This window comes from Mustela erminea, chromosome 4, assembly GCF_009829155.1.
Source record: "Mustela erminea isolate mMusErm1 chromosome 4, mMusErm1.Pri, whole genome shotgun sequence".
NCBI classification, from domain to species: Eukaryota; Metazoa; Chordata; class Mammalia; order Carnivora; family Mustelidae; genus Mustela; species Mustela erminea.
In genome coordinates, this window is record NC_045617.1 from 47,513,795 (window position 1) to 47,540,890 (window position 27,096).

The 27,096-nt window shown below is 38.0% G+C and overlaps 1 long non-coding RNA gene across 1 annotated transcript in view; it reads right to left on the reverse strand.

Moving 5' to 3' along the window:
- Nucleotides 1-24,382, reverse strand: part of LOC116588293 — a 60,375-nt gene extending 35,993 nt beyond the window's left edge. The window contains exon 1 of the long non-coding RNA XR_004284877.1: nucleotides 24,271-24,382. This is a non-coding gene — a long non-coding RNA (uncharacterized LOC116588293). The remainder of the gene's footprint in view (nucleotides 1-24,270) is intronic.
- Nucleotides 24,383-27,096: the final 2,714 nt, after the last annotated feature.

The window sequence follows — 27,096 nt, forward strand, 5'->3', positions numbered from 1 at the left end:
AGGGGATGTGAGAGAAACTTGTGATCACATGTGGACCAAGTTCACCTGCTTATGTACCATTTACCTCTTAACTTCTCTGATGGTTGGATTTGAATATGTAAATCCTTTATATTTTTGAAAACTCTGGAACTACCATAGATAATATGTCTTGCTTCTCTCTCGTAATCACATTGTCATTCTTTTAAGCCATTTAAAAAGGAGAGAGATATAGTGAAGGATTAATCAAAACATTTTAGGGACCAGTGGAAAATGCCTGAATGATAAGAATTTTCCTTGAGCTGGTAAAATTGTAGGCATGAACCAATTTGTCAATAGTAGCATTTGGAAGTAAACACTTTAAAAGTTTAATTAAAAGCTTTATTGCTGGGCACCTGGGTGGTTCAGTGGGTTAAGCTGCTGCCTTCAGCTCGGGTCATAGATCTCAGGGTCCTGAGATCAAGTCCCAAATCGGGCTCTCTGCTCTGCAGGGAGCCTGCTTCTCTCTCTCTGCCTGCCTCTCCATCTACTTGTGATCTCTCTCTGTCAAATAAATAAATAAAATCTTTAAAAAAAAAAAGGCTTTATTGCCATAGCCATACCCTATGCTTAAAAGAAAAGATGTGCCTACTTTTTAATATCTCTATCACCAAATCTTGGACATCAGATAAACTTAGTCATGACCTCAATAAATTGAGTTTATCTGGGCTCCAAAGGCAGCAAAGTTGCTCTTTCATTCAAATCTGGAACTATGATAAAACCAAAAAAGCATTCTGAGCATGGTCAAGACACTGTAATGCCTTTGAATGAAGGCCAATGGACCTCCTGAACCTCAAGTTAAAAGTGAGAAGACCAGTGAAACCCATCTATGAGAAACCCTCGAGCCATACTGAATGTGGCTTTAGTTTCTCAGAATTATTAGGTGTCTAGGAACTCCATGGTTGTGCATTTTGAAATCTCAGGTAATTGTGCTCAGGATAGCATATAGTATTTAAAAGATACTGCCCCAGCTTTCTTTTGAGGCCCATTGGCATGAAAGATGGTTCTCCATCCCTTTAGTTTCAGTCTGGATGTATCTTTAGGTTCCAAATGAGTCTCTTGTAGACATCATATTGGACAGGTCCTGTAGTTTTATCCAATATGCAACCCTGTGCTGTTTTATGGGAGTGTTTATGCTGTTCACGTTGAAAGTGATTATTGAAAGATACGTTTTTATCGACATGTTGCCTGTGAAGTCCTTGTTTCTACAGACTGTCTCTGTAAATTTCTGCTCTATGTCACACTTGGGTTCTTTCTTCTTTTATAGAACCTCCTTTAATATTTCTTGTAGTGCCAGCTTGGTGGTCACATACTCTATTAAACCTTGTTGGTCTTAGAAGCTCTTTTTTTTATTAATTTTTATTAACATATAATGTATTATTTGCCCCAGGGTTGTAGGTTTGTGAATCATCAGGCTTACACACTTCACAGCACTCATGCTATCACATACCTTTCCTAATGTCCATAACCCAACCACCCTCTCCACTCCCCCTCCCCCCAGTACCCCTCAGTTTGGTTTGTGAGATTAAGAATTTCTTATGGTTTGTCTCCCTCCCAATCCCATCTTGTTTCATTTTTTCCTTCACTACCGCAAGTCCCCCATTCTGTCTCTCAAATTCCTCATATCAGGGAGACCATATGATAATTATCTTTATCTGATTATTTCACTCAGCCTAATTCCCTATAGTTTCACCCATGTTGTTGCAAATGGCAAGATTTCATTTCTTTTGATGGCTGCATAGTATTCCATCATATATATAAAAAGATGTGGTGTATATATATATATATAACAACGGTCTTGGAAGCTCTTTATCTCTCCATCCATTGTGAATGTCAACCTTGCTGGAAAAAGTACTCTTGGCTATGTGTTCTCATTTAGTTCCCTGAATATGTTTTGCCAGCCCTTTCTGGCTTGCCAGGTTTCTGTGGACAGATCTGATGTTATTCTGATGGATGTAAGGAAACTCTTCCCCCTAGCTGCTCTCAGAAGCTCTTGTCTAAAATTATAATTCATCAGTCTCACAATCAAGTGTCTCGGGGTCTTTCTAGATTTGTTGATCTTGGGGGTGTTCTTTCTGCCTCTAGGACACAAATGCTTGTTCCATTTCCCAGACTGGGAATATTTTCATCCAGAATTTGTTCAACTATATCTTCTAGTCTTCTGTCTTTTTCCACCCCCTCAGGGATCCCAATAATTCTGACGTTGGAATGTTTCATGGCATCATTTATTTCCCTAATTCTGTTTTCATGGCTTCTAAGCTGTTTGTTCCATGCCTCCTCCTGACCCTTTTTCTCTATCATTTTGTCCTAAAAGACACTAAATATTTGTTGAGTTGAATTTAATGAAATTGAGTTATGTGGAAGAGAAACCAAAGCTCGAAAACTCATTTCCTCTGGAACAAGAAGAAACAGAGACTCAACATTGTTTTGAAGTCCTATCTTGTGCCAAAAGGAAGAGGTAGTACAGTAGACAGGATAATGTGTTATAGCAAATAATAGAGACACACAAGAAGTTTTTACTTATTATGACCCCTAAGCCTGGACCATTTAGTTGGAGAATGAGCATGACTCCAGCTATGTGATTCTTTTACCTTATTTAGTGGAGAAGCAAGTACAAGAGGTACAGACACGGAAGGAGGAATTTAGCTTTCATTAAGCACCTACTATGTGGCCAATACCATGTTCATTAGTTTACAAAGATTCTCATTTCATTGCTACATCTCTCAAGTGAAGTGAAGTGAAGTGAATCTTTGGAGTACAGTCACACTGCATTAACACTTTGAGCCCTAGAGAGTATTGATGTCTGACAGAAAAATACGTGATTTTTCCAATGAATATGCATTTTAATATTAACCAAAGAAGCTGTGTAAATACGTGACATCACAAACTTCTTTCTTCTTTCTTTCTCTATCTCTTTCTTTCTCTGTCATCATCTATCTTCTATCATCTACCTACCTACCTAACCATCTATCATTTATATATCTATTATCTACTTACCTACTTAATATCTATATACCAATTTATCTACCATATATCTATTATCTACCACCTACCTAACCTACCTACTTATCATCTATTTATTATCTACCTACCTACCTATATATAGAGAGGTATAGTTAGAAGAGGAAGACACAGAGTGAGTACTCAGAGTGCTGGAGTGCCCTCACTCAATAGGGCTTAACTTCATCTACCAATATTGTTGATGTTACCATTTTACCCTGAGGGTTATACCTGACTTGAAAATGTTATTAATGGAAAACAACTGTGATATATTACACTAACCCAAAATAGATGCTGGTGATATGTACTTAACTTTATCTTCCTTTATCATTCTGCCCCCTTTTTTTCCTCCTCTCTACATTCCAATAGTTATTTTCATGAGGCTGATGCTGACATAGTCAGAGTACCTTCTTTATGCTACTCCAAGGTCAAGGATCAATTGGGCTGCGTTTTCCCTTTTGTACTCATACAGGTTGTGTTATTGGGATTGCAGCCAGGCAATTTGGTGAATATAAACTAGAAGCATCTAGCAGATATTACATTTAAAGAAGAATATATAATTTTCAATTTTTTTAAAAAAGATTTTTATTTATTTGAGAGATAGAGAGAAAGCATGAGCAGGAGGAGGAGCAGAGGGAGGAGAAGCAAACTCCTTGCTGAACCCTGGGATCATAAGCTGAGCTGAAGGCACTTTACTGAGCCACCCAGGTGCCCAAGTTTCAACTTTTTATAGGGCCAGCAGAACTTAAATGCCTAAGTTGATTATTTATATGTTGTTACTACTGGGGCCCAGAAGGAGACCTCAATGAAAATTCTAGGCCAGTAAGGTTACCACTTTCAGAAACACCCTCCTGAACCTGGAAATCTGCTTCTCTCGTAGGGATCTTACTCCTGAGGAACTGCCTTTGCAGTTGCTACATTGCAGAGGGAAAGGAGGTTAGCTGGTTCTGGTTTTGAAGACTGGTGCTCTCTTTCTATGCCCCTTCCCTTAGAATTATCTCTTAAGTCAAGCCCTGCCAGTCTACATGGGTTCCCAGTCTGCCAGCTTGCCTTCTTACATTATATCAGTATCCTCCAGATGAGAGGTCTCTGTTTATCAGAACATCCTTTATTGTTCTTAGCCTCCCTAGCAACTAGAATGAACAGCCGAATCCAGATGCTCCACAAAATTAATAAATGAAGGAAGGAATGACATGAATTTTTAAAATGAATTATAAGATAATCTTTTCAATATCTGTTTAGATACTTTCAGTGATGGGCCCTCATTAGCTCCATTAGGCAGCATTTTCACTTTAGAATTGCTTTAATGTCCCTAGTTTGAAACATATTTGGTCACCCTATATTCCACCATTTCCCCCTTTGCTTTGCCCTTTTGAACCCACAGACATAGAAGCCCATTATAAGCTTAGAGATATGAAATCCTCTGATCTAATTCAGATTTTTTTCAGGCTAAACATCAACCTTTCCTCATAAAATATGATTTTCAGACCCTTTATCATCCACAGTCCCCATCTTCTGGAAGTTCCCTGGATTATTACATTCTCTACTTAAAATATAGCACCCATCCCTGAATGCATTTCTTAGACATGGACTAAGCAATGACTTGGATATTCTTGTCTGCATCTGTCATCCTGCTACCTACAGAGCTCAAGGAACCCAGACAATGCAGCTAAAGTTCATCTCAGCCAAATGCAATTCCTTCCTTCTTGGATCAATCCTTCTCTAACTTTCTTACCATGATAGACTAGCTGGAAGGAAACTTAAGCACACCCTTTCCCTGTCACCTTTAACAAGAGATACAAGATGGGTGCCTGGGTGGCTCAGTTGTCTAAGTGTCTGCCTTTGGCTCAAGTCATGATCTCAGGGTCCTGGGATCAAGCTCGGAGTCACAGTCCTTGTCAGGCTTCTGCTCAGCAGGGAGTTTGGTTTTCCTTTTCCCTCTGATCCTCTTTCCTGCTTGTGCTCTCTCTCTCTCTCTATCTAAAATAAGTAAATAAAATCCTGGGGCGCCTGGGTGGCTCAGTCAGTTAAGCGGCCGTCTTTGGCTCAGCTCATGATCCCAGGGTCCTGGGATCAAGCCTATCAGGCTCCCTGCTCAGTGGGGAGCTGGCGTCTCCCTCTGACTCTGCCTGTCACTTCCCTCTTTGTACACATGCTCACTCACTCTTTCTAATAAATAAAATCTTTTAAAAAAGTAGATAAATAAAATCTTAAAAAGAGAGAGAGAGAGAGAGAAAGAAAGAGAGAGAGATAGAGAGAGAGAGAGATAAGAGGTTTCATGAGTAACCAGATTCTACTTGTATTCTCTCCCAGGTTTCTATTCTGATGGTTCTTTCTGCCTGAAGTCAACAATGCTTCTTAATAAAAAGGAATCCCTCAACCCAAAAGCACATCTCTATAAAAGCACTATCCCTTAGAGAAATGAAAGAGATGAAGAAAGTATTATTAATTTTCTTATGCTTTTTGACAAAATGGCCATCATCTTTGCTTCATCCTACCATATCTTATGCTGTCTTGACCCTGGAAGTTGGAGAGCAAAAGGAAAGTGAGAGCTTTACTCTTGTAAAGTGAGTAGAAAGTCAGAGCTTTTTTTGCTCTTCCCAATCTTTTTTAGTATTTCTTTCAATTTCTCCTTTCATTGAGCCACATAATATCTTCTGCCCCTGAAGTGGGATATGAAAGAGCAATGGAAGCTGACAAACATAGTAGAATGGGGATCATCTCTGGGATTTATCTGGTCATTTAATGCCTATTAATGTAGCCCACAATTGCACTGGTTCCTTTCTTTGTCTACCATTAGACAGTGCAGGTTCTTACTGAGTTTGTGGCCATGAAAATCCCCAAAGGCTTGTGCAGTTGCCATTTGAGGCACATATTCAGGATTAAAAATGTATCTTTTTCCTTAAAATAACTTGTTAATAACTAAAGCATTTAAACTCTTAGATTTGACTCTGGCAACAATTTGTATCTAAATGGCAAATACTGTTTAAATTTCTTATTTGATATGAATTGTCAAGTTGCTTTTATTTATATAAAACCTCCAAGCCACTTCATTCTATTTGCTTACACTTTGTCTAGTGTTATTGCTTTGCAAATAGATTGTATATAGTAGATACACTTTTTCAGAGTTATGCTTTCTTTGTGAGAGTGGTGCTGTTTTTTAGGTTTTAAACAGGTGCCTAGAAAAAGATGTACTCTATTTTGGTCATGGACTTTAATACATATCTACTTACTCATCCTTTATTTTTTTAAAAAAGTTTTTATTTTCATTCAAGTTATTTAACATATAGTTGTATTAGTTTCAGGTGTACAAAATAATAAGTTCATCCAAATCTTTATTTTTTGTTTCTTACTGTTATTGTTGTTTGCTTACTTAACTGTCAAAGACTGAGTGGTAAAGGCCATTATTACAATAAAATCAAGTTTCTGTTAAATTTTCCTTGATCTTCTAATAGTTCTGATTTGTGTATTTTGCCTCTTGACTATTCAGCTTATAGAGTTTTGTGACTATTTTATACTTCTTACAGATTATTCCCTTATTGATATGAAATATACTTGTTTCTGTTTTTATTTTGTTTTGCCTTGAATTCTAATTTTTCTTATACCAATATTGCAAGCTTTATTTGCTTGTTATCTGCCATTAACTGGTGCATGAGTTACTATCCTTTTACCTTAAATAAATAGTATTTTTGATAAGAGTCTTCTAAAAATTTGGATTTGGATTTTTAAACTCTTTTAGAAGCTCTTCTGAATAATTTGAAATTATAAGTAAAGACCAATTGAATTATGGGAGAAGTCTGTGAACAGATAATTCCTTAAAAAGGAAAAAACAAGTGTTCAATACATATATGAAAAATTCTTGAACTCAAGGTCAGAAAAGAAGTACAAATCAAAGTAAACATTAATACCTAGGGTTTGTGGATTTGAGTAAAATAGATACATTGGGGGATAATATTGAAGTATATATCCAAAGAATGAAGATGTGCATTCTATTTCCCAGCAAATTTACAAAGGTGTCATAGAAAATAAAATTATTTTAGAAAATAAGAAATATGCATAAAATTTTTCTACAATTTTATTAATCATTGATATTTAAAATTATAATATATTAAAAACAAAATTAGAATTCTAGTTAAGAACTGGTTACATAAAATAAATTCATAAGATGCAACATGAAGCAGCCATTAGAAACCGTGTTTTAGAAGTCATAAAATATTTTATTCATAAAATACTTCACATGAGGGAAGCCTGGGTGGCTCAATCATTAAGCCTCAGACTCTTGATTTTGGCTCAAATCATGATTTCAGGTAGGTGGGATAGAGCCCCACATTGGGCTCTCCACTTAGCATGGAGTCTTCTAGAGATTCTCTCTCTCTGCCCCTTCCCCTGCTCACGTGCACGTGTGCTCTCTAAGTAAAACCTTAAAAAGATATTTCATGTGAACAGAATGTTAAAAAAAAAAAAGTTGTGTATAATGCAAAGCCAGTTTGTGGTTGTGTAGACACACACACACACACACACACACACACACACACACCCCTTTTGGAGATTAAAAAAAAAAAAAAGAATGAAGGATATAAACCCAGGGTTAATATTAGGATCTGGAGTGACATTCATTTATTTCTTAAAATGTTTAAGATTTTGAATTCTCAAGAATGAACATGTTTTATTTGCAATCATTAAAGAAATAATAGATGTATAAATGAAGCTAATGTAACACTGCGGGTCAGCTCTACTTCAACTAAAAAAACACTGGTACTCTTCAAAGAGCTGGAGCAAATAATCCAGAAATTTGTATGGAATCAGAAGAGACCCCAAATCGATAAGGAAATGTTTAAAAACAAAAATAAAACTGGGGGCATCACGTTACCTGACTTCAAGCTTTATTACAAAGCTGTGATCACCAAGACAGCATGGTACTGGCATAAAAACAGACACATAGATCAGTGGAACAGAGTAGAGAGCCCAGATATGGACCCTCAACTCTATGGGCAAGTAATATTCGACAAAGCAGGAAAAAATATACAGGGGAAAAAAGACAGTCTCTTCAATAAATGGTGCTGGGAAAACTGGGCAGCTATATGTAGAAGAATGAAACTTGACCATTCTCTTACACCATACACAAAGATAAACTCAAAATGGATAAAAGACCTCAACGTGAGACAGGAATCCATCAGAATCCTAGAGGAGAACATAGGCAGTAATCTCTTTGATATCAGCCACAGCAACTTCTTTCAAGATATGTCTCCAAAGGCAAAGGAAACAAAAGCGAAAATAAACTTTTGGGACTTCATCAAAAATAGAATACTTCTGCACAGCAAAGGAAACAGTCAACAAAACAAAGAGGCAACCCACGGAATGGGAGAAGATATTTGCAAATGACAGTACAGACAAAAGGTTGATATCCAGGATCTATAATGAACTCCTCAAACTCAACACACACAAAACAGACAATCATATCAAAAAATTAGCAGAAAATATGAACAGACACTTCTCCAATGAAGACATACAAATGGCTATCAGACACATGAAAAAAATGTTCATCATCACTAGTCATCAGGGAGATTCAAATTAAAACTACACTGAGATATCACCTTACACAAGTTAGAATGGCCAAAATTAACAAGACAGGAAACAACATGTGTTGGAGGGAATGTGGAGAAAGGGGAACCCTCTTCCACTGTTGGTGGGAATGCAAGTTGGTGCAGCCTCTTTGGAGAACAGTGTGGAGATTCCTCAAGAAATTAAAAATAGAACTTCCCTATGACCCTGCAATTGCACTCCTGGGTATTTACCCCACAGATACAGATGTAGTGAAAAAAAGGGCCATCTGTACCCCAATGTTCATAGCAGCAATGGCCACGGTCGCCAAACTGTGGAAAGAACCAAGATGCCCTTCAATGGACAAATGGATAAGGAAGATGTGGTCCATATACACTATGGAGTATTATGCCTCCATCAGAAAGGATGAATACCCAACTTCTGTAGCAACATGAACGGGACTGGAAGAGATTATGCTGAGTGAAATAAGTCAAGCAGAGAGAGTCAATTATCATATGGTTTCACTTATTTGTGGAGCATAACAAATAGCATGGAGGACATGGGGAGTTAGAGAGGAGAAGGGAGTTGGGGGAAATTGGAAGGGGAGGTGAACCATGAGAGACTATGGACTCTAAAAAGCAATCTGAGGGGTTTGAAGTGGTGGGGGGGTGGGAGGTTGGGGTACCAGGTGGTGGGTATTATAGAGGGCACAGATTGCATGGAGCACTGGGTGTGGTGCAAAAATAATGAATACTGTTATGCTGAAAAAAAAAAACCAAAAAAACAAAACAAAAACTCTAGGGTAGTATGCAGTTTTGGGTAAAAATAAATAAAAATAAACAAACAAATAAATAAGTAAGTAAAACCTATTTTAAAAAAAAAGGAAAGAAAGAAAAGAAATGTTGGGACCAAATGCTGATAAAATGCTAAGTAAAATGAAGACAAAAAATACCCCTATATACATCTTATAACTGGAGGTTTGTAATCCTTGTGGGGGGGAATCAAAACACATTTCTAAAAACGAAGGAGGGCCATTGCAAAGCCCTGGAAATTTACTACTAGACTGAGGTATAATAATCTTCACTATGGTCATCTAAACAGTCATGAATCCTCCTAACTGTACAAGCCCTACTTACTGTCCTCATGCCCACAGGATAATCGTGAGAAGCTTTGTGAAATTCTTCACAGGATCTAAATACATTTTGTTTACTTAAAAATAATCGAGGTTATTTAATATGAATATCTTTTAGTGAATATCAGGCTCATTGTCAATATATTTTTTTTTTTATTTCCAGCATAACAGTATTCATTATTTTTGCACCACACCCCGTGCTCCATGCAATCCGTGCCCTCTATAATACCCACCACCTGGTACCCCAACCTCCCACCCCCCGTCCCTTCAAAACCCTCAGATTGTTTTTCAGAGTCCATAGTCTCTCATGGTTCACCTCCCCTTCCAATATCCCCCAACTCCCTTCTCCACTCTAAGTCCCCATGTCCTCCATGCTATTTGTTATGCTCCACAAATCATTGTCAATATTAATAGCTTTCTTTTAAAATAGTATCAATAAGCTCCTTTTGTTTGATTTGTAATTTTATTTTTTTCACTGTTCCAAAATTCATTGTTTATGCACCATACCCAGTGCTCCATGCAGTACATGCCCTCCTTCATACCCACCACCAGACTCACACAACCCCCCACCTCTCCCCTCCAAAACCATCAATTTGTTTCTCAGAGTCCACAGTCTTCATGGTTTGTCTCCCCCTCTTATTTCCCCCAACTCACTTCTCCTCTCTTCTCCCAGTGTCCTCCATGTTATTCCTTATGCTACACAAGTAAGTGAAACCATATGATAATTCACTCTCTCTGCTTGACTTATTTCACTCAGCATAATCTCTTCCAGTCCCATCCATGTTGATACAAAAATTAGGTATTCATCCTTTCTGATGGAGGCATAATAGTTCACTGTATCTATGGACCATATCTTCTTTATCCATTCATCTGTTGAAGGGCATCTTGGGTCTTTGCACAGTTTGGTGACTATGGCCATGCTGCTATGAAAATTGGGGTACAGATGGCCCTTCTTTTCACTACTTCTGTATCTTTGGGGTAAATACCCAGTAGTGCAATTGCAAGGTCATAAGGTAGCTCTCTTTTAATTTCTTTTTTTTTAAAATATTTTATTTATTTATTTGACAGAGAGAGAGATCACAAGTAGGGAAGGAAGCAGGCAGAGGGGGAAAGGGGGAATCAAGTCTCCCACTGAGCAGAGAGCCTGATGTGGGACTCAATCCCAGAACCCTGGGATCATGAGCTGAGCAAAGGCAGAGGCTTCACCCACTGAGCCAACCAGGTGCCCCTTTTTAATTTTTTAAGGAATCTCCACACTGTTTTCCAAAGTGGCTGCACCAGCCTGCATTCCCACCAACAATATAAGAGGGTTCCCCTTTCTCCACATCCTCTCCAACACTTGTTGTTTGCTGTCTTGCTAATTTTGGCCATTCAACTGGTTTAAGGTGGTATCTCAAAGTGGTTTTGATTTGAATCTCCCTGATGGCTAATGGTGATGAGCACTTTTTCATGCATCTATTAGCCATTTGTATGTCTTCTTTGGAGAAGTGTCTTTTTCTGTCTTCTGCCCATTTTTTTATGTGCTTATCTGTTCTGTGTGTGTTGAGTTTGAGGAGTTCTTTATAGATCTTGGATATCAGCCCTTTGTCTGTAGTATCATTAGTGAATATCTTCTCCCATTCTGTGGGTTGCCTCTTTGTTTTGTTGACTGTTTCCTTTGCTGTGCAGAAGCTTTTGATCTTGATGAAGTCCCAGCAGTTCATTTTTTGCTTTGTTTCCTTTGCCTTTGGAGACATGTCTTGCAAGAAGTTGTGTGGCCAGTGTTGAAGATGTATTGCCTATGTTCTCCTCTAGGATTTTGATAGATTCCTGCCTCACATTGAGGTCTTTTATCCATTTTGAGTTTATCTTTGTGTATGGTGTAAGAGAATGTCCAAATTGCACTCTTCTAGAAATAGCTGTCCAATTCTCCCAGCACCATTTATTGAACAGACTGTCTCTTTACCAAAGTATACCACTGTATACTTTTTCCTGCTTTGTCGAAGATTATTTGACCATAGAGTTGCAGGTCCATATCTGGGCTCTCTACTCCTTTTAATAAATAGGAATCTCCAATATAAAAAGAGCCATAATGTATTGAACCTCTAACATATGTTTTCTATATACGATCTCATATAATTCTCACATGCATATTAAAAACTGGTACCATCATTATAATCTTATTACTGAGAAAACAGATTCAGCATAATGTGGAAGTGACCCAAGATTTCACAGGTGGTGTTACAGATAAGAGTTAGGTCCTTTTCCTGTCTGGAGGTCTTTTATTCTTCCCTCTATCTCCATTTAATCAGCCATGAGATTGTTCTGAATTGTATTTTTATGTTGTGACTTTTAGATATAATTGAAACATCTTGAGAGGCTATGAACTGAATTTCTAATTAAATGGGACCTTTATTGAGGTTATTGCTATAGCAACCCCCCAGGTCATCATTGGACAGGGCTAACTGGGGAAGCCTGACTGGTTCGGATTTGGAAACAGCTGTGTGGTTACCAGGTCAAGGGCTTCTTTCAGAAGGAAAGGGGTGCTCTTTGGAATATTAGGTAGGGTTCTTGCCAAGTCTCTGAATATTATGCCCCAGATGGGTTTAGATTCTTTTCTATCCTGACAGTTCTCTCTTTGGTCATTTAAATAGAGGGTTGATAACTCTAGTCCTCATGGTAAATTTCCTTGGAGTAGATTAAGTCATCAGTCCTCCAGCTGCTACTTAGACAATAACTTTGAAGACCAAAGGATTCAAGTATAGTAAAAGAAAGCTATTGCTAGGCCAGAATTGAATGCTATCTCTATCATTTACTCCATGGTTGGTCTTGGCAAAATATATAACTTCTCTGGCTTTTTTTTTTTCTTCAATAAAATTAGAATAATATCTGCCTTAAAAATTGTTAGAAGGATTAAATAAGATAGTATATGTCAAGTGTGTACTATTAGCACTCACCTGCTTTCTGTCTATGGTTTTCTACTGTTGTTAACTAGACCACCCTAGGCACTGACATGCTGGTTGTGCCTCATGCACTGTTATTGTGCCATATTCGATCTTAACGAGATACTGCTCTAATAAGTTGTATCAAAATGCCCAAGTTTAAAGAAGTCAGTGGATATATTACACTAGGTAGTTAGTCTTCAAAACGTACACACATATACAACAATACTGATATGTAGGATCTGAGTGAGTCAAGCAGTGAGTCATTTCTTAATAGGTTAATAGCCCTTATTATCAGTTGTTTGTCAACTTTTATTAAACAATCTTATTTATTTATTTGAGAGATAGGGAAAGAAAGAGAGCATGAAAGCATGAGTGCAGTGGGGGGAGAGGCAGAGGGAGAAGCAGACTCCCCACTGAGAAAAGAGCCAGAAAGAGGGCTCACTCCCAGGACCCTAAGATCATGACCTGAGCCAAAGGCAGATGCTTAACCAACTGAGCCACCCAGGTGCTCCTCATTGTTTGTAAGGTGGAAATACAGGCCTAAAATATTTTAATTAGTGTTGGGAGGGAGTCCAATGGGCATTCATAATTTTTTTCTAGAAATATTCACTGAATACAAATATTCACCCATTCTGGGATAGGTAGACAGAACATAGAAAACGAGATGTTTTGTGTCCTTTAGGAGTTCACAATCACAAACAAAACAAAACAAAAACAAAAACAAGAAAAACCCTACAACCCAAAAAACTAAAATGAACTTTTGGGACTTCATCAAGACGTTTCTGCACAGCAAAGCAAACAGTCAACAAAAACAAAGAGGCAACCCACAGAATGGGAGAAGATATTCACTAATGATACTACAGACAAAGGGCTGATATCCAAGATCTATAAAGAACTCCTCAAACTCAACACACACAGAACAGATAAGCACATAAAAAAAAAAAAATGGGCAGAAGACAGAAAAAGACACTTCTCCAAAGAAGACATACAAATGGCTAATAGATGCATGAAAAAGTGCTCATCACCATTAGCCATCAGGGAGATTCAAATCAAAACCACTTTGAGATACCACCTTACACCAGTTGAATGGCCAAAATTAGCAAGACAGCAAACAACAAGTGTTGGAGAGGATGTGGAGAAAGGGGAACCCTCTTATATTGTTGGTGGGAATGCAGGCTGGTGCAGCCATTTTGGGAAACAGTGTGGAGATTCCTTAAGAAATTAAAAAGAGAGTTACCCTATGACCTGGAATTGCACTACTGGGTATTTACCCCAAAGATACAGAAGTAGTGAAAAGAAGGGCCATCTGTACCCCAATTTTCATAGCAGCATGGCCATAGTCACCAAACTGTGCAAAGAATGCCCTTCAACAGATGAATGGATAAAGAAGATATGGTCCATAGATACAGTGGAGTATTATGCCTCCATCAGAAAGGATGAATACCTAATTTTTGTATCAACATGGATGGGACTGGAAGAGATTATGCTGAGTGAAATAAGTCAAGCAGAGAGAGTGAATTATCATATGGTTTCACTTACTTGTGTAGCATAAGGAATAACATGGAGGACACTGGGAGATGGAGAGAAGTGAGTTGGGGGAAGTCGGAGGGGGAGACAAACCATGAAGACTGTGGACTCTGAGAAACAAATTGATGGTTTTGGAGGGGAGGGCGTTGGGAGGTTGTGTGAGTCTGGTGGTGGGTACTAAGGAGGGCATGTACTGCATGGAGTACTGGGTGTGGTGCATAAATAATGAATTTGTGAATACAAAAAAAAAAATTAAATTTAATTAAAAAAAAGAAAAAAAGAAGTTCATAATCTAGTTGAGAGTGTGGCCAGGTGGACACTCAGGTGATTGTAACTCAAGGCAATATGAGGTGCTGTAGGGGCTGGCATGGCCACTTCATTTCAGTGCTTGGGCCAACTGAAGGTGCCAGGCATCTGAAAGGCATCAGGTTGCCTCCAGGGAAAATAGGGTGTAGCAAAAAAAAGAGCATGACTGCCAGCTTCACAGTTTTGCCTTTCACTGGCTTTATTATTATTTGTAAAACTGAGCCTCAGGATCTGGAGGCAGATTCACTGAGCTCTTTTTAACATTCCACTACAGCTAATAGAGTTATCAGGGTCTCCAAGGAGGGCTCAGAAGTACAATGTGATCTTAAAACATAAATATAGACCAATACTGGCTACCTAGCACAATTCATAGTGCATACACCTTACAGCCCTGCTGATCACTCACTAATAGAACCTAGAGAAATAATTTGTCTTGGAGTTTTGGTTTCCTCCTGTTTTGCCTGGGGATAATTATATTTATTTAAAGTTTGTTGTGAAGATTAAATGAGATACTTCTAGAGAGAGTTCTAATTCATATTAAGCCTTCTACAATTATTAATTTCCTCCTTGCTCTTTCAACCATCATCACATGCCTTGCCTTAACTTGGATATGAGTTCTACAGTATTCACTGTGGTTAATGGTGATTACGGTCTCCTTCATTCCTTACTATTTGTTATTTTGAAAGCACAATGTTGTCCAGGATAGACGACAATGTTGCCATGAACCACATGTGACTGTTAATAAACTCTGATTAATAATTAACTCATTATTGCCATGAATTTTTGGAATTTTAGAAATTCAATGGAGTCATCTTTAATATGCAAATAGAGTATAAGTTTGTTTTAAACTGTTCCCCCTTTCATTGAAAATCATATTACCTAGAGATAATTAACGTTTTTCTCAAAAATCTCAACCAATTTGCATATACTTTATTCCAACCAGTGATGATAATAAAAAATGTTTTAATGTTAACTTTTTAATCTTCAAAATCATAAACAAAGATATTTATTTAGAATAGAGGGAAGTGGGATTTATCAGGTTGTCCAAATCAGTAAACTCATTTTTCAGAGAGAAGACTAGAAGATATAGTTGAATAAATCCTGGATGAAAATTTTCCCAGTCTGGGGAACAGAACAAGCATCCCTCTCCTAGAGGTAGAAAGAATACCACCCAAGATTAACAAATCAAGAAAGACCTCAAGGCACTTAATTGTGAAACTCATGAATCGTAACTTTAGACAAGAGCTTCTGAGGGCACTGGGGGAACAGTTTCCTCATGTACAGAGGAAGGTCCATCAGAATAATGTCAGACTGTCCACAGAAACCTGGCAAGCCAGAAAGGGCTGGGAAGTCATATTCAGGACACTAAATGAGAACATGCAGCCAAGGATACTTTATCCAACAAGGCTGACATTCAAAATGGATGGAGAGATAAAGAGCTTCCAAGACCGGCAAGGATTAAAAGGGTATGTGACAAGCCAGCACTAGAAGAAATATTGAAGGAGGTTCTATAAAAGAAGAAAGAACCCAAGAGTGACATAGAGCAGAAATTTACAGAGACAAACAATAGGAACAAGGAATTCACAGGCAACACGATGTCGATAAAAATGTATCTTTCAATAATCACTCTCAACTTGAACAGCCTAAATACTCCCATAAAATGGCACAAGGTTGCAGACTGGATAAAACAAGGGATAAGGACCCATCCATATGCTGTCTAGAAGACACCCACTTGGAACCTAAAGATACATCCAGACTGAAAGTGAAGGGATTGAGAAGCACCTTTCATGCCAACGGGCCTCAAAAGAAATCTGGGGTATCAGAGAAATTAAATTTTAAGCTAAAGACTGTAGTCAGAGATACAGAAGGACACTACATCATTCTTAAATGGCCCACCCACCAAGAAGATCTAACAATTGTAAATATTTATGCCCCCAATAAGGGAGCAGCCAACTACAAGAGTCAACTGTTAATCAAAATAAAGAGTCATATTGATATGAATATATTAATTGTAGAGGATCTTAACACACCACTCTCAGTAATAGCAGATCATCCAAGCAGAAAATCAATAAAGAAACAAGAGCTTTGAATGACACTTTGGACCAGATGGACCTCACAGATACATACAGAACATTCCACCCTAAAACAACAGAATACTCATTCTTCTCGAACACACATAGAACTTTCTCCAGAATAGACCACATACTGGGTCACAAATCAGGGCTCAACCACTACCAAAAGACTGAGATTACTCCCTGCATATTCTCAGACCACAGTGCTTTGAAACCGGAATGCAACCACAAGAAAAAGTTTGGAAGGAATTCAAACACTTGGAAGCTAAAGACCACCCTGCTTAAGAATGTTTGGATCAACCAGGAAATCAAAGAACTTAAACAATTCATGGAAACCAATGAGAATGAAGACACACTGGTCCAAAACCTATGGGATACAGGAAAGGTGGTCCTAAGGGGGAAATACATAGCTGTCCAAGCCTCACTCAAAAAAAAATGGAAAAATCCAGAATACACCAACTCTCTTTACACCTTAAAGAACTGGAAAATCAACAACGAATTAAGCCAACCTGATGCACAAGAAAGGAAATAATCAAGATTAGAACAGAGATCCATGAGGTAGAAGCTAGAGATAGAGTAGCACACATCAACGAAACTACAAGCTGGTTCTTTGAAAGAATCAATAAGATTGATAAACCACTGGCCAAACTAATCCAAACTAAGAGAGAGAGAAAATTAATTAATTTATTATTAAATTATTAATTTGTTGTTAATAAATTATTAATTTATTATTATTAAAATTAATAAGATTATGAATGAAAGGGGAGAGATCATGACTAATACCAAGGAAATAGAAACAATTATCAGAAATTATTATCAACAGTTATATGCCAATAAGTCAAGCAACCTAGACGAAATGGATGCATTCCTGGAAACCTATAAGCTTCCAAGACTGATTCAGGATGAAATTGACAACGTGAGTAGACCAATATCTAGTAACAGGATTGAAGCAGTGATCAAAAACCTCCCCAAAAACAAGAGCCCACGACCTGACAGATTCCCTGGGGAATAGAAGAAATAATACCTATTCTCCTGAAGCTTTTTCAAAAAATAGAAACAGAAGGGAAACTTCCAGACTCTTTCTATGAAGCCAGCATTACCCTGACCCCCAAACCGGGCAAAGACCCCATCAAAAAGGAGAATTTCAGACCAATATCCCTGACAAGTATGGATGCCAAGATTCTCAACATGATCCTAGCTAATTGGATCCAAGAGTACATTAGAAAGATTATCCACCATGACCAGGTGGGATTTATCCCCGGGATGCAAGTGTGGTCCAACAGTTGCAAATCAGTCAATGTCATAGAACAAATCAATAAGAAAAGAGAGAAGAACCACATGGTCCTTTCATTTGATGCAGAAAAAGCATTTGACAAAACACAACATCCATTCCTGATTAAAACTCTTCAAAGTATAGGCATAGAGGGAACATTCCTCAACTTCATAAAATAGATCTATGAAAAACTCCACAGTAAGTATCATTCTCAATGGGGAAAAGCTGAGAGCCTTCCCTTTAAGATCAGGAACACGACAAGGATGCCCACTCTCACCACTGTTGTTCAACATAGTACTAGAAGTCCTGGCAGCAGCAATCAGACAACAAAAATAAATAAAAGGTATTCAAATTGGCAAAGAAGGGGTGCCTGGGTGGCTCTGTGGGTTAAGCCTCTGCTTTCAAATTGGCAAAGAAGAAGTCAAACTCTCTCTCTTCGCAGGTGACATGATACTTTATATGGAAAACCCAAAAGGCTCCATCCCCAAACTGCTACAACTCATACAGCAATTCAGTAATGTGGCAGGATACAAAATCAGTGCACAGAAATCAGTTGCTTTGTTATACACTAACAATGAAAATACAGAAAGGGAAATTAGAAAATCGATTCCATTCACTATAGCACCAGTAACATAATAAACCTAACCAAAGAGGTAAAGGATGTGTACTTGAGGAACTATAGAACACTCATGAAAGAAATTGAAGAAGACATAAATAGATGGAAAAGCATTCCATCCTCATGGATAGGAAGAATAAACAATTTTAAAATATCTATACTGCCTAGAGCCATCTATGCTTTCAATGCGATCCAGATCAAAATTCCACTGGCATTTTTCAAAGAGCTGGAGGAAACATTTGTATGGATCCTAAAATTTTGATGGAATCCTAAAACTTGTATGGAGCCAGAAGAGACCCCGAATTGTGAAGGAAATGTGGAAAAGAAACACAAAACTCGGGGCATCATGTTGCCTGATTTCAAGCTGCACTACAAAGCTGTGATCACCAAGACAGTATGGTACTTGCACAAAAACAGACACATCGACGAGTGGAACAGAGTAGAGAGCGCAGATATGAACAAATAATATGGTCAAATAATCTTCAACAATACAGGAAAAAATACAAAGTGGAAAAAAGAAAGTCTCTTCAATAAATGGTGCTGGGAGAATTGGACAGCTATGCATAGAAAATGAAACTCAACCATTCTCTTACACCATACATAAAGATAAACTCGAAATGGACAAAAGACCTCAACAGGAGGTAGGACTCTGTCAAAATTCTAGGGATAACTTAGGCAGTAACCTCTTCAACATCAGCCACAGAAACTTCTTGCAAGACATGTCTCCAAAGGCAAAGGAAATAAAAACAAAAATGAACTGCTGGGACTTCATCAAGATCAAATGCTTCTGCACAGCAAAGGAAATAGTCAACAAAAACAAAGAGGCAACCCACGGAATAGGAGAAGATATTCCCTAATGATACTACAGACAAAGGGGCTGATATCCAAGATCTATAAAGAACTCCTCAAACTCAACACTCAAAAAACATACCCATGTCAAAAAATAGGCAGAAGACATAAACAGACACTTCTCCAAAGAAGACATACAAATGGCTAACAGATGAATGAAAAAATGCTCATCACCATTAGCCATCAGGGAGATTCAAATCAAAACCACATTGAGATACCACCTTATACCAGTTAGAATGGCCAAAATTAGCAAGACAGCAAACAACAAGTGTTGGAGAGGATGTGGAGAAAGGGAAACCCTCTTATATTGTTGGTGGGAATGCAAACTGGGGCAGCCACTTTGGAAAAGAGTGTGGAGATTCCTTAAGAAATAAAAAAAAAAAAAAAAAAAGAAAAGAAAAAAAAGAAATTAAAAAGATAGGTACTCTATGATCCCGCAATTGCACTACTGGGTATCTACTCCAATGATACAGATGTAGTGAAAAGAAGGGCCATCTGTACCCCAATGTTCATAGCAGTAAAGGCCACAATCGCCAAACTGGAGGCAGCCGAGATGCTCTTCAGTGGATGAATGGATAAAGATATGGTCCATAAATACAATGGAGTATTATGTCTCCCTCAGAAAGGATGAATATCCAACTTTTCTATCAACATGGACGGGACTGGAAGAGATTATGCTGAGTAAAACAAATCAAGCAGAGAGAGTGAATCATATGGTTTCACTTACTTGTGGAGGATAAGGAATTATACGGACATTGGGAGAAGGAGAGGAGAAGGGAGTTGGGGGAAATTGAAGGGGAATAGGAACCATGAAAGACTGTGGACTCTGAGAAACAAAGTGATGATTTTGGAGTGGAGGCAGTTGGTGGTTGGGCGAGCCTAGTGGTTGGTATTAAGGATGGCACGTATTGCATGGAACACTGGGTGTGATGCATAAAAAATGAATCTTGGAACATTGAGAAAAACAAAGTTAAAAAAAAAACCCTCATTTTTCTTAATAGAAAGTGGCTATTTCATATTCTTTCTCAGAGTGAATGGTTTGGATCCCCTAAAGAACAATCAATTTATCTGTTTTCTAAAAATTACAAATTTTGAGTCACAGTGTTCAGGTATGTCCACTTAAATGTGTTGATTATGATAATATCTTATTTGTGAGTTTAGAACATTTCACTATTTCTCAAGTTTTTCTTTTTCTCTTCAGTGCCTGATATAAGACTTTGTTTCAAATTATTCTAATAAAGATTACTTTTTATTTTTTTTATTTTTATTTTTTAATTTCTTTTCAGCGTAACAGTATTCATTGTTTTTGCACCACACCTAGTGCTCCATGCAATCCGTGTCCTCTCCAATACCCACCACCTGGTTCCCCCAACCTCCCACCCCCCACCCCTTCAAAACCCTCCGATTGTTTTTCAGAGTCCATAGTGTCCCACGGTTCACCTCCCCTTCCAATTTCCCTCAACTCCCTTCTCCTCTCCATCTCCCCTTGTCCTCCATACTAGATTACTTTTTGGTTTATAATTTTGGCTCTTGGTATTTAGGGATTCCTATTGTAAGATATGCTGAGATATGAGGTGGGCATTACATTTCTAGATTTAAAGGAGTAATCTAACATAAAAAGGGGCATGTTGAGATGGGGTGATGTTATCACAATGTCATTCTTTTGGGTTCTCTTTCTTTGGAAAATACTAACTTCCCTCCTTGAAGGGCAGGCTCTGATTGGCTTTCCTAAGTTAACACAGGAACTGGGAAAAGTGCTACTAGACTACCTGTGTTAGTATGTAGTAGCCAAAAAGTATGCCACAAAATTAAGTTGTGATATTAAGTTAAAATACTTTGTCATCCCATTGGTACATAGAGTGAGACTCAGTTTCACCTGGCTGGGCCACAGGAAATTACAAATCTTTGTATTTCTTAAGTCATTTCCTTCTATTTACATTTAAATTGTAGGAATGGCATGTATCTGCAAAGAACCTTCTGGGTGTCCTGGGTAGAACTGGTTTGTTTTTCTGTTTTCAGAGAACGTCAAGGTTGTACAATGTTGATTTTCCTGAAGACAATTTGGAAGGTAGAATGCTGACTGTGCTAATGATGGTTTACTCTAAAATTTCTATTTCTCATGTCATAATAAAGCTCCAAATTTAAAATAGAAGTCTAAATTTATAGTAGGTGATTTTAGTATGTTGGTCTCTAAATTCAAAATATGTCATAAAAAATAAAAACAAACTGAATAATAATTTGGAGGGCTTCATTGGTCACCATAGTACTTAGTGAAGTAGTAGTTAATTGGCTTGTGCTAGTTACCAGTCAAAAGAATTTGACGGGATAGGTCAGGAGATTAGGTACTGGAAGTGCAAAATTGGAAAACATCGCCCCTCATTTTATAGATCACAAGGGCTAAACATTGCTTGTCTCCTTCTACTACAGTTTGGACCCATCTTCATTCAACAAGTCTGCTGAGCTGTATCCCATCACCTCTCTGATAAGAGGTTCACATTCCTCAGAGTTTTCTACAGACTTCATATTGTATTTGCACCCCCCCCCTTTAAAATGGTATGAGATTTTTAGCTTTTGGGAAAAATATTAGAAAGGCAAGAGTGACAACACAAGTTTCCAAAATCCTGTGAAGTCTTGTTCTAAATGAGTGAGGGACATCCAAACTATTTCCTGGTTCTATTGCCTTTTCTATTCTCTTGATTTTACTGAAATAGAACCACTGATTGAGAGTTTGGCTAGAAACTCTCGGAGACTTGATACTCCATATCTTAGTGTGTTTGGGGTATTATAACAAAGTCATAGACTGGGTGGTTTATAAACAATAAAAATACATTCTTCACAATTCTAGAGGCTGAAAATTTGAGATCAGAGGGCTAGCATTGTCAGGCTTTGGTGAGGGACCAATTCTGGGATAGAGAAAGAGAGCTAGTTGCTTTCTGATCTCTTCATATAAGGACATTAATTCCATCCATGAGGACCCTGTTCATCTGACCTAATCTCCTTTCAAAGGCCCCCTCCAAATCCCATCACATTGGGGGTTAGGGTCTCAGTTTATGAATTTTGGAGGGTTGCAATGTATAACAAGCAGCTTTCTGTTCCTGGTGCTTTAGCATGTTTGGGGAATGGGGATGGGATATAGTATCTCAATATTGTTCACACATATTTTCATCAGAAAACTTAAGAGAAATGTGTTTCAACTACTGAAAACCTATTAAAGGCCATATATCTATGTTTATTTGGGGCCTAATATGTGCAAAGCAGACACGATTTTTGCCTCATGGAGCTTCCATTTTAGAGCATTTCACTATAGATGATGGGACAGCAACATCTTCAACCCTTTCATGAAGTTTATAGTGGGAACCACTAGCAAAACTAAAATGCATCAGATTGGAGACAATTTGAACAAAGAGACAGGCAGGAGTAGAAAGAAAAAACGAATAAAAAGAAATGTGTTCTTAGCTGCAGAGGTAGGGATAGGGTGAAAGGCACAAGCAATTCTGTGGGAGCCACTCAGTGGCCCAGACCACCCAGCCCTGAAGTACACATTGCTCATTGTTATAAGAACTTACACCACTTCAAAAGTAAGATCCTGCCCCCTTAGCATGTCAGGGACCTGATATTATCAGTTTGGGCCAGTCAGTTATTGTGAGTCAGACTCCGTTGAGTTGCTGAAAGAAAGCAGCAGGCTTTTTGAGTGCCGGTCTAGACTATACTTTCCTCCTTTTATGGCTCATTATAAAAACATTTGTGCTGACCTATAAGCTGATAAATGCCAATTGGAGTCAACTCACTTGAGAAGAAAATTATGATTATAATTTGGTGGCATTTCTTTTAGTATTTCTTTTACCCTGAATCAAAGAATTGGAATTAGGGTCAAAAATTGTATTTTCTCACCTCTGTGGGAAAGACCTTCATAGCTTTACTGGATCAGAGTAGATCCTGTCCTTAGGACAAAACCCAAAAATTGCTGCTTAGCTTTTCTCAAATCACACACAGTCCTTGCTGCCGAACTCATCTTCCTACTAAACACATTTCTTGACAAATTTTCCCTTTTCCTTAAAAATTCTCTTCTGGTCTGTCTGGATTATGTATTGACCTATTTATTTTGTGTGTGGGTGGTTTCAGTGACTCCTCCTAGGTCAAAAATTTAATGACTGCATCTAAATTTTTAGCTCTGAGCACAATGGAAATCCTTACCACAATGCATGTGCACCTGTTTCACTTCCAAAGCCCACTGAGTTTGCATATCTGTGGTTGTTTAGCTCAGGAGACTGGATTGTGTTAGTGAGGCCTAGGTTATAGTTTTGACATGTAGGTGACAGTTAGCGTACATGTCCTGAAGGCCAGACTGTTTTCGGAACCCAGACAGGTACTCTGCACATGTATGGCCATGGTCCTGGAGGACCAGATGAGAGGCTGAAGGCAAATCCGAGTAAATCTGTCATCATAAAAACAACTCAGTTGTAAGCCTTCCTGATGAGGTGTCTCATCTCAGTAGCAACTTCTTTGCATATGAATGTGAGTGCATAAATATGTGGTGGATGCATCTGCAAGTTTTTCAAGTGAGAACTTGACAGGTTTGGGCTAGTCCCAGAAAGTAGACTTGGCAAAATTACCATCGTGCCAGTACACAGGGTGGAGTTTCCATAAGAGTTAGGCCACTGCTGCTCAATTTCCTGCCTCTTCAGCCACGGGGAAAAAAAAAAAAAAAACCCACAACCGAAAAAAAAAAAAAAACACCCCAAAAAAGCCAAGCTGTAGTTTTCTTCATAAACCATTGTATAAATTACTCTATGTCCTCAGGGGTGGTCAGATCCAAAGAACTCTGTACAAGGGACTTCTCTGGCCATAAAAAATCATGGATAGAGTATATATCTTATGGCCAGTTACCACATGGAGAGAAAGGAAACAAAAGGGAATATTCTTACCTTTTATTGGGTTAGGGGGAAAGACTTCAAAATATGAACATGTGAAGACACAGATAAGTCAACAATGATAACAGGAAGAAATATACTTACCTAAATACAATTAGACACAGGTAGCCAAGTAGTCTCATCCATGGACAGCTTCACACCAGAAGTAATTCTTGAGTAGAGTTTTGAAGATATATCCAATCTAGTAGGAAGGATATTTCTGCGAAGAAGTTAGATATGAATGATGTTTACTTTGTAGGCTGCACAGAGGTGCAAAAGTGTGAGTTGTGAAAATGCATTTCTTTAGTGCCTTTGGTACCTCCTCTTAAAAACCAAACAAAATCTGTCCTTAAACTTAATAACCTTTTGTATCTAATGATGCCCTAATCCCGTCATGAAGGCTGTACATGAATATCCTAGTTCTTTTTCTAGACACAAGGTAGTATTGTATTTCTCAGCTTTCTGTGACCATATGACTTGTGTTGGCCAGTAAAATAAGAATGAAGTGTCAAGTATTGCTTCCAGGAAAAAGTATTTAGTTGTCATTTGGTAGTTCTCTCTTTTTCTTGTTACAACAATTGCAAATGTTTGTGTTAACTGGAGTCTACTGTGTTGAGCAGAGTCCCCTGATGACCTGCATTAGATGCGTAACACAATGAAAAACAAATCTTTGTTCTGTCAAGCCACTGAAATTGGAAAGGTGCCCCAGCAGCATAACCTAGCCCCACCTTGGTTGATTCAAATGTCATATTTTCTCCATGTCTGGCCTTTCTTTGAGTCCTCAGCTCCCTACACTCTGATTTCTATGCCTAACATTTGAATGAAACTGTTGTGGAAAGGTTACGGAGTTGCCATATAATACTGTTGACCACTTCTTTCTTAAAACTCTCTTCTCCCTTGATATCAATGACATCAGTCTTTTGACTTACCTTTTAGATAACTAATTATATGTTTTAGGTATAAAACCCCAATAAATCTCATCTACTTTCCTGGTTTTGAACTAATATGATGTGACTGTTAGACTGATAACTCCTAAATATGTATCTCCTACTCCAATACATGCCGTACAGCAAAGGCTTATTCACATACAAAGGTCATTCAAAACAACATGTCCACAATTGAGTTTACATCTCCTATCAGACCTGATTATTTTTCAAAGTCACAAAATCATCAACTGGGAATCTTGTTTGATTTCTCTCTCTCAACAACAGTTCCCCAATAAAATTTGTGACCAGAGTTTTTCTGTTCGGTTTCTAAATTTCATCTGTCTACATCTTTCTTTCCAGACTCTCCGTATATATATAATAGCTTCCGGATTGGTCCTATATCAAACCATTCTCCATGGAGCTTTTGGAGAAATCTTTCTAAAATATGAAAATTATCATATTTCAGGCCACCTTACATAGAATCTTTGATGTCACCTCATAATACTAGAGTTAAAATCCAATGCTATGTGAGCTTTTAGTGAGTTATCCCTTACCCAACAGAATGGTTTCATGACCTACCACATATGCTTTATACTTTGGTAACATGTTCTTCCTCCTTTACTTCTCTGAACCATGTTCTTTCTTTTTGCCTTGTACATCATGCTGTTCCTTGTGTATAGACTTCATTCACCCTGATAATGTCTCTTTTCTTGTTGTTCTAATTATAACAAAGAAACAAACAACAACAACAAAAAGCCTAATGTGGGACCTGAACTCAAGACCTTGAGATTGAGACCTGAGCTGAGATGAAGAATAGGATGCTTAACCGACTGAGCCACTCAGGCACCCCATGAACTCTGCTTTTAACTGAGGAACTCTTGGGAACCATTATAGAAATTTAAGAAGGTGACAATATCCAGATGGTACTTGCAGAGAGTAATTAGAATGGAAGGGAATTGCATGGGTAGGTATTAAGAAGCTACAGGATCATGGCTTTTGATTCCACAGAATTTCGGATTTTACAATTCTGTGATTCATGCCTATTATGTTTAATGCTGGTATAAAGTATCAAAGGCAGAAAATTATTAAATACTTTTTAAGTTTAACAGAAGAGAATACAACCCATTTTTAGAAGTGATAATTTAAGCCTTTAATTTAAATCTTAGTCTTCCACAGTTTTTTTTAACATTAATGTTAAACTTAATTTGACTTTGATGAAATGATCAAAGCTATTTATACTATATGTAATATGTCTCTGGTTTTCTTTCTTATTGCCTTTACTAGAAAGCCTAGCCTCTTCTCTTATTCTACTAACTATTCTTCACTATTCTATTTTACTGTGTGTGTGTGTGTGTGTGTGTGTGTGTGTCTCAGTGGAATGTTCAGAATCCTGGAAATGGAGAGAGGGTGATTGAGTGTGGTTGGCTCTTATTAGAATCATACAAACGGGTGAGGAATAAACCTCCCAACACTTCTTGGGCTCTCGAATCCTGTGTCCTCCCAATTCTTTTAGGGCTGGCAGCCTACTTATCTTTAGCAAAAGCTAGGCATAATTTCAAATGTCACATTGCAGAGAAATCACTCTCTGTCACCAAAAAAGAGAGAGACGGGGGAATGATGCCTTTTTATATCTGCAACCTGGCACTGTCAGCCATTTGGAATTTGTCTCCCAGACTGTCTGGCCTTGGCTTGGAGATGGCAGGGTTGCTGTGTAGCACAAGGAGGTGCAAAAACAAACATGGGCACAAAACCAAATACTTGACTGTAAGAAATGTTCTGAAAGTTATAAAAGTGAAATACTACTTCCAGCTGTCACTTTATGCAAGGATTAAGTTGAGCTCAAGGGGCTGCAGAAATGAAGGAAGAAAGTAAATTATTCATTACAGTAACTATGCAAGTTGCAGGAGATGCCTGGGTTTTCTACTGATGGATTACTTGTGATCCCTTTGTCTATTCATCTGTATACTCACTCATTCACTTTTCTTTATGTGTATATTTGAAGACA